The following is a 9,716-nucleotide window of genomic DNA, read 5'->3' on the forward strand; positions in this document are numbered from 1 at the left end:
AAGTCAATCAGCCCGACACCCTGCTGCCCAACTACTAAAAGGTGTTCAAAGCAAAATCTCAAGTGGCTTGGTTGGAGTGACGTTTCTCTGACAAGCCTTCTAGTAGAGGGACTCTAAATTAAGGTGCAAATGCAACAAGATTTAAAACCAAAAACACCCTCAGAGTAGCTAAGAGCAAGCACAATTTTCAACCTTTTCACTGTTCATAATATATGCTGGATGGAAATAACGAAAAAATGACAATTTCTGTTGAGGCTTGAATTTCCTCAGCTGTCATGAGATAAACGAAAAATTAAAGACCATTGTGGAAGCGGAAAAAGGAACGAGTAATTGCTTTAATTTTGGGTCGTTACAATTACACAATTTTAAAATGTAACGGAATTACAGTACCTTTTTCGAAAAATGGAACGAATTATTGTAATTTCGTTACTAATACCCTGATTTTAAGCCAATATCATCATTTCACATCCCACAAAGGGACGTGTTGCCGAAAGAAGAGGACGAGGCTTAGGAAATCCCGAAACGTTCATAATTCCAAGTTATTAAATGGACGTGAACCATGAGGTTGAATCTATGAATATCCACTTTGGCTCTAAATGATAATGAATGAATGTCAGTCATGATGGAAAAAGGCGTGGAAATCATTCCACATTTTGAGCTTTCGTGATAGAAACCTTCAATTAAATAACAGCAACTGATCCAGAGAAAATAATGTATTTGGTAATCATAATCTAGTCACAACTTACATACAATGCTATGGAAATGAGGAAAGCTAAAGAGCATGGTATTACGTACTCAAATGAAGTAAATTTTGTGTTGCGTTTTGGCATTTAGCAAAATCTGTGACGATTTGTTCAAAAGCCTCAAGTTTCCTTCAGTTGCTAAAAGAGAAACAAAAAATGAACGGCTTTTGTAACTACACCATTTTGAGAAGATATGATTACAATGCCTATTCGAATCGAGAAATAAAATACTCTAATTTCGTTGCTTTTGATTTTCTAGTTCTGTCCTGGTATTTATGATTGCTTTTAGACAACTCTATTGCAATTGGCAAGGTAATTTATGAAATATCCATGAAGAATTTGTGTTTAGAGTGAGGCCTGTTGCACAATGTTAAATTTAGGAATCCATCCCTGGAAGAGGTATATCGAAGAAGCAAAAAGTCTGCAATACGTAAGCAATGTTGTCTGACAAAAGGTAATGAATAGGACCGGTTTAATGTAGCAGAATGCAAATTTGGCAAATTATCATCCTATTTGGAAGTTGGGTCGAATGGCTAGACATCGTTATTTTTGCGACTATTCTGAAAAAATTTTTGACACTGCGTTCGACGTTTGGACAAAAATATGTGCATACAGCGTGCTTTTCGTAATTTCCAGAAAAACGTCGAAGCACATAAGTGTATTCTTTTAGTTTTGACTCTGAAACCGAGAGTTGTTATAGAAGACTGTGTTTTGAGCCTTCTTTTGCAAAGCGGTGTCCTGTTTCCAAAATGGGTTTCACAGACGCTGTCTTGTTTTTTAGACTTCTTCGATAACTTTTCTTGAATGTCTGGATCAGTTTCAGACCCAAAATGGACACGGACGCTCAGGACGGTTTAGTCATGATCTGTCTAGACGTCATTAGTGGACTTTTCATTCACGCCAAGCAACATTCAGTAGCACAACAATTACTCTTGAGGGAAGGACTCAAGTGGTAGTTCTAGTCACCCTGTTCTCAATGGATTTACTGCCCTTTGAGTTTGTCATTCCCAAAGATGCTTTAACTATTTACTATGGTCTTCTCCTTGGCCTTCCCTCACCTATGGTTTGCAAACGTCTTTTCTAAAACAAGTATGATCTCATATACATTGTTTTACAATGAGATAGTAGATAGCTTGACGTATGGGACGGTTTGGACGTCTTGGCATAAAATGGAGTCATCTTCGCCCTCAGGGCTTGAAGCGGGTTTTTCTTCCCCATCGACTGACCTTGAATTCTGTCCTCTTTTGCCTAGCGACGCGAGGACCCGACCAAGAACTATGGTAAGTGACCCTACCAACCATTTATTACAATTGGACGGACTGATTCTGACAGTGAACAAACGCCTGGAGGAGTCCGTTGCTCACTGAGACGCTCATGCTCAGTACCCAAATCGTGGTCAACCTATCTGACCTCGGGCTAAAGACGTTGTCCATTAATCCAGTTATATAGGAATGGTCCAATTCCTGCATTCCTCACCTGCACATCTTCATTCCCTAACTGGATGGCTAGCTGTAGCCCTTTGCCTGACCACCATCCGCATTGGGGAGGGTAATAAACATGATGGGCCCGTTATATGGCTTCAGATCTAAAGTAGAGCCTGGATTTGAAGTCGAGATCTCTAAAATAGGGATCTTCATAATGATGGAATAAGACTCTCATCAAAAAAAAATAGCCCTTGAGATTTTCAGCCAAGAGATGGATGATGGGATTTCTTTTCTTAATGTGACATCTATTCAAGCAGATGTAATGAAGAAGATATGAAATTAAGCTCAAAGGCATCCGCATGTTCCATTTTATCCTTGAGGTAAGGGGGTGGGGGAAGGGCTCTTGACGGATATTTATGAAAAACGCCTCTATCAAGTCTTCTGCCAAGGCGGATGTACGGTGGGGAAGGGCTCTTGACGGATATTTATGAAAAACGCCTCTATCAAGTCTTCTCCAGATGTTGTGGATTCAAATCCCTTTGTCGGAAGTGTACCATTTTGATCCTCTTTATTCCAATCAAGAGTGTCAGGTTCTAAATGAGCTCGGAAGGCACAATATGGCTTATTCCAGGTTATCACTCGTCGTTGCTACATAATAGTTTGGAGGTCAGGCCAATGCTCAAAGTTAGTGTTTGAATTCAGGTCTTTATTGCATTTTTATCTAAAAAACGAGAATTGAAGATGAGCAAAAAAACACAGAAGCTAAAATTGGCACCGAAATAAGTGCGTTGTTCAAACCAGGAAAGACAAACTTTAATGCAGGGTTATTCGATGACGCTGAGATAATTCAAACCAAAATTGGTTTAATTTGGTTTCATAAAATTCAATCATAAATTCAAATTGAGCATATAATATATTGGTTCATTCATCAAAAACGTGTTTTCAGATGTTTATTAGGTTAGATAACATATTTAGATGCCAATTTGGAGGTCACATCCGAGGCCATGACTGGCCCACTGATACGATGCCAGTCTCTAGTCTCAGGATGCCAGATTGGCAACCATGACTCCAACCCACTTTGGACCTAGCGTTCGACAGATATTTCCTTATTATCTCCTAAACCAAATGGTAACAATTTGGCCAGACAGGCAAAATTGAGGCGTTTTCAAGCGGGAATTTCAAAGTCAATATTAAGCCTGGAAGACGCATCGGAAAGAAGTTTTTTTTCCTCAGGAATTATTATGGAAAGGTATTGATTCGTACCTTTAAATTTCTATGAATTTGAACTACCAAAAGTTGTTGCATTTAGTCATTTAACGTAAAATTCTTCCTCACAATTACGAGTAAGTTACGTAGAGTAGATGGGCTTGCTGAACTTGTAATGTTGCGTTGCTGGTATTTTGCTTTGCACGTGTTTAATCCACTTTTGATATGTGTCACCACAACTTAGGCTATTGAGCTCTTTTGAACCAATCAAAACAACCCAGTCACATTGCCCAATAAAGTGTGAATTCCTGATCCGGGCTCTAATTGTAACACACCATTACCAGGAAATAGACCAGTACGTTGGTATGTACTCAGACTTCACTTTGTATGTATATCAGCTCATTTATCTGAGGAATGTGTGTTGAAGAGGAAAACCCGGGGACTTGGCCCCACGTTGAGATGGGACTCAATTGTTCGCTGAGGGTCCAGACTCCTCGGATGTTTTCCGCTCTCAGCGCTGTGCCTATGTAGACTCATCCTAAAATGAATTGAACCTTGACATCTGGCCCAGGAGATCCCCCATTCAGCCCGGCAACAAAATCCAGTTGTCCATCTTCTGACCAAGACTTTTTCCCCCCTCGACGTCAATTTTTCGACCCTCTAGCTTCCCCCCTCCAAATGCTCGTCCATCTCCAAATTCGGACCTGTTATTCCGTAGGTACCTCTTTTCGGCAACGGAGCTTATCACTTGTCAGTTGGTGCTTGCTCGTCGGAATTGCGTCCTCATCTGTTTCCTCAGTTCTATTTGAGTCGACAGGGTGAAAAGACGGGTATGATGAGAAGCGCCGCCGAGACGAACTCGAAGGAGAAGATGGTTTGTTTCCCTCAAGGTCAGAGTGTAGGTCATTTCCAAGCCTGTGGAGCTCTGATTGTGTACCAAGAAGAGTCGACGGTTAAGATGTCTAGAGCCGTTTCTGCCGTTTCTGGTTGGGATCATCCTAGCCGTCCTTTTCTCTAAATACCATTTGTACCTCTTGACTGCTGCTTCTTACCCGTTTTTTTTTGGGGGGGGGGATGTAATGCCCGTCAGTATACATTGTAGGTAGCAGCCAAGCAATGTATGGAAGCGTACGCCAGTGTCTGTAATGGCTAAGCTTTTGCTGTTTGCGCCATGAGTCCCAATGAGGAAGACTCCTGTGGAAGTCTCCATCTTCCCACTGTAATAATCACGAAAGGTTGTTGCATTTCAAGTCCCGTAATCACAGTCCGAGCCGTTCATTGGCAGTGACCTCGGGATTGATCTCATATCCTGCTCTGCCCGATCAGTCTTGGCCTCGTGGGTCAAACCTTTGTTTCCTAGTTTCTAGACGCACTTGAGAAGAATGGACGGCTTGTCCTCACTTCGTGTCACAATTGTATAGGAAGCACATCTTGCATGAGAGCGTGCAATTCTTATCTCGAACATCTATGATTATGGATGAAACAACGCATCTCGAACCAACGAGAGAACCTTTTTTTTGCTCTTGCCCCCCCCCCTCTGTCATAGGATTTGCACTTCACATATCGCTGCCGAGTTCACACGTCTCACATTTTGGTCGAGCTGCATTTAGCGTCCGAGGCTTTCGTCGAGGCCTTTTTTCCTGCAAGTGCGAATTCTGTCCAGACTTCAGGAAGTACACATTGGAAAGAATGCATTCGGGTTGAACACGATATGGGTAGCAAGCAGGCAGTTAATGGAATTTATTGCGAAGACAGAACCTCCCTCGAGTGGATTGCACACCTCTCTGATCATGAAATATGACCAGCTTCCACCCTAAGATTGTGTCGACAGGAATACCATTTCAAGGACTTTATTTGCTTCATGAATCCCTTTCTTTATGAAATAACGCACGTTTAGGTTGAGTTGATATCATATTTTCCATAGAGGATTGATTTGTTTCAGACAATGTGGAATCTTCAAGAAATGATAAATATCATGATGATATCGTTCTTACTCCTGTCAAACTGCTGTTTAAAGCTATTGCTAACCTATGCTTGGTAATGCGAACCTTCTATGGCCAATCTAAACACAAATTCTAGGTTGTACGAGTGCTACGAAAAGTGTCCAAAAATTGATCGCTGTACTTGCATGGACGTGGTTCTAACAAGAACTTGTGAATATGCATTGGTACGTCCACGTTAATGACTGGCTTCAGACTATCAATGAGCCCAATCAGGCAGGCAGATGTTCAAGGTCCGGGGTCTAAAAGCTTTTTTGGGGTGGGTTCTCGAACCTCAATTTTCCTTATAGCCTCGTAAAAACAAGCCTTTCAGCTGTTGGCCAGGACGTACAATGAAGTCTTGGAATGATTTCGACGAATCCATTCGTCTTCATTCACATTGACCCATGCGTCATCAAGATTTGCATGGTGGCCAAACTCAGAGGAGTCGAGGATTATCCCGTTGATTTGCCATATCACGGTGATCTCGTGATGCCAAGTGATTAAACCCGATCTGGCAATGATCGATCGATCGATCAGGGCTCCGATCATGAGGACCCCGAAGTCATCCTTCCCTGCGCAACTCCAATTACACCTCGATCAACCGTAATGATTCAGAAACCTCTGCCGATATTCGTATCTGCACTAATAGCCGGATGACGTTGAGGCTGTTTTTCCGCGGTCTCGTGACTTGCATTTCGATTTGGGGACGGACCCATCGCTTTGGGTGAATTTAAGGTGTCGTTAATCAAGACACTTCTTGAAGCTATTCACACCAAACCATTACAAGGGCTTAACTCCAAATATTTGATATCCGGCAAGAACTCTTCATCATCGCCCAAGACTGCCTCGTGGTTGAAAATTCGTTGGAACGTTTGGCATTTGCCAATGGTGTTATTTCGACTTTGATATTGAAAGTTAGTTAGAGAAGGAGTCTTGAGAAGGTAAGAATAACTCTGTCTGCCAATTTGTGCGTGATCGAGGGTTCTTACATGAAATTGCCAAGTGATCAGACTGTCTATTGGGTTCAATTTGGTATTTGCACGGACTAGAGTTCTGTGCATGACGGGAAGCGACAATACTCTCTCATTTCAATACAGATGATGAAGTGATACAAGTGATGAAGGTCTTCCGATTTGCGACACTTTGCCAATCGCATCAAAGCACGATCAACTTATGAAATTTGCTACTCCTCTTCCAAGCTTTTTATTCATCTTTTTTAAATATTTTTTAAAAGATAGTATTTTATATCGTACTTGCAGAGTAATATGAATAGTACCTTATAGTGAGTCTTTTGAATGAATCTTGTCCAATAATCAAGATTTGCAATTTATGGCCCAACACCTGCAATAAAATCTGTTCTGATGTTTCCCGTCTATGTTGAAAAAACGATAATTATTGAGTAGCAATGGTTAAAATGCAAGACTTCCTCTTTTTAGTCTATTTTTGGGGATGCCAAACTGAATTAGAAATTCGTGAAAACGAATTGATGTTTTAGATGTGGTCAGAAAATATTGAAATAAACTTCAATTTGACAATCAATTTATCCTCAACATTGCCTTTTGATACTTTGATCACTCCTCTTTGTTAGTATTCTATCTGAACTAAACATGAAAAGTATTTTTTTTCTGCCTTGAACTGTCATTGTCTAGACAGGTGAGAATGTACCTGGCAACTAAATTAGGGGCTCACCTTAACTTGTCTTTGCTTTTAGCCTCTTCACTTATTCCTTTGGAGGTGCTTTTTGCAATTCCATTAATGTCGCAAGGTGTTCAATTGTCTTGAATGACACCACTCTTTTTTTATTAACCCGGTTATCTTAGCAACAAATTTGGAAAGCGAAGTGCATTCCAACCAGTCCAAAAGATGAGTATCGAAATTCGAATACGCCGATAGTAATGCAAACTTGAATCCAACCTTGGGCTGAATGTCTTCCTGAAAATCATACCGTAAAATTACTACAAATGGTAGTGGGTGCTTGGAGGCGTCGTGAACTTGAAACCTTAACATTCCTGCATAGATAAGCGAGAAAGAATTTTTGCCTGAACAGTCTATTTACTATCAGATTATATGAATGGAATTTCAAGGGGTTGTATGTATTAGCTGCTCCTTTATAAAGGAACAACCTCAAATCTCTTATACCTATTATCAGATCAAGTCTGATTCTTCGAATGTAGTTTTAAGAAACCCTTGAAGCAAAAGCCCTCCCCCCCTCCCCAATTGTGGCACATCCTTTTGAAACAAGGAACTAATTAATGTTCGGATAATTCATTAGTAAGAGTGTTTACCATTGGAAGCCAACCAAGTCACGGAAAAAGAGTCAGTCACTTACATGGAAAAATTCCTGCGAAATTGCACATCCTTCCTGGATCAACGAAATGGGGTCCGATTGAGATGGAAGCTTTATATTTCAGCTCAAGTGGTCATTTTGATCAAATCGTTCTTTTTACAGTGGTTTGATATATTTTGACCGAGAACAAAGAAATATTTTGAATTTGACTACATTGGATTTTGCAACTCATCAATTGATTGCGGCCTGTGAATTCGCCACTTCCCGAAACTCAACCAACTCGATAATACATACCAGTTATTGCTTTTTAAGATAGGATGAAATGAGGGTCAGTTTACGGTACTCAAAATTCAATTCCAGTTTAAACCAGTATTTAACCGCAATATCAAGACATTTCGGATCAAATTTCATCCTCTTGGGATTCGAATAAGGATAAACCGGAGTAAAACTCATCCACATATCAAGTTAAATCCCGATCTGTTTTTTTACGTTTGAAACCCGCATCTAGCGGTAATTTGAAATCATGTGTCCTGGTTCCAGACTCCTAATAGGCTGGACGGTATTTAGGAATTTGAATGCCCTACATCTAAGAACTCTTATCTATGCTGGCCCGTCCAAAATTCTAGCGATCCCTCATTCTCCACCATCTTTCGCGGGTGATTCTCTGCCTTGGAAAACAGGTTAGTGCTACTCATACCAGATCATTATTAGCCTTCGAAATCAGTGGTGCAAAATGCGGAAGACAGTACTCACATTGGCTGGCTAAAACCCATCTCATTATTATATTCCCCTCCCCCCTTGCAGAATGGATTGAAACTCCCGATTCGATCGAAGAAGAGAGAGAGGGGGTCCCCCAAGGTGCTGGCTTTGAACCCTGAGGATTTTCAATAAAGCGCTTCATACCATCTCAATCGCGATGGTTATCTGCGACTCGGATAAAGCACCAACACTTGACCTGAACCTGAGGATTTTAGCTTGGTTGGGATGCATCCTGTCCTCCTACAACCCAAAAGGTGATCTCTTGAGCCCTTGAACAACGCCACCACCTTGTCGAATAATGAATGCACTTTTCATGGCTTCGAAAACACCGAACCAATTCTTTTGAGTGCACTTCACAATGTTGTATTTCAAGACGGCTTGAGAATGTGAAAACATTTCGTCGTGATTATTCATTCAAGAGTTGCATTCAATGCGCGAGAAGCTCGTACAGAACAAACGTGTTCATCCTTGGGTTTGGAATAGATGGTAATTTGGACTGACCTTCACACGTGACCTAATCGTAGTCATCGACCTTTTTGGACAAGGTCCAGGTCCGTGGACAGTGTTTGGGTCCCAATTGGCTTCAATTAACGTTGAGGCATCATCACCACTCTTTGATCTCGATGGGCAAGTTTGGCCAGTTGAACAGGGGAATACTAAGAACATCAATCAACGATTGGAATGAAAATTGAACGGAGGGCAAGCGATGAAACTCGAGGACGAAAAACTGTAAGATCTTTGTTGAAGGAAGTTACTTACATATGTCTACTTTCACGGGCAGCTTGTCAATTTCAACGAATGGGAAGTAACACATGGCATTCAAATTGTATTTAAACAATGCTAATAATAGAGAATATAAGTCTTGTTCTAATACACTTTGATTATCTCCTCAAGTGGATTCCTCGAGACGCATGCCTCGTTGTAAATACAATCCGAATTGCTCTCTCGTAAATAGATAGCGTACGTTTGGCTATAGAAATTCAAGTTTGCTTTGCAGCTTTTATCTGGCAAACAATAAACGTCCTGCACTTTTTTAAGCCGTCTACCCACAATGCAGTATCTCTTGTAAAAGAAGAAGACCTGTTTGGAAGAAACATCCTTCCCCGAGCGGTCCCTTAAGCCAGATCAGATTCAACTTCAAGTTCAAAGTCTTTCCTATCATCATCTCTATTCGAGACTTCCATATTTTGCGTGCATTTACACAAACTCTCTCATAGGAGCACTAATGAGATGCTTCTTGACAGAGACCGCACTTTAATGCATTGCATGGTTCTTTCCAAGTAATGCCATCTTGAGTTTTAGTATGAGCGTTAGG

This window comes from Tigriopus californicus, chromosome 5 (genome assembly GCF_007210705.1).
Source record: "Tigriopus californicus strain San Diego chromosome 5, Tcal_SD_v2.1, whole genome shotgun sequence".
In the NCBI taxonomy this organism is placed as follows: domain Eukaryota; kingdom Metazoa; phylum Arthropoda; class Copepoda; order Harpacticoida; family Harpacticidae; genus Tigriopus; species Tigriopus californicus.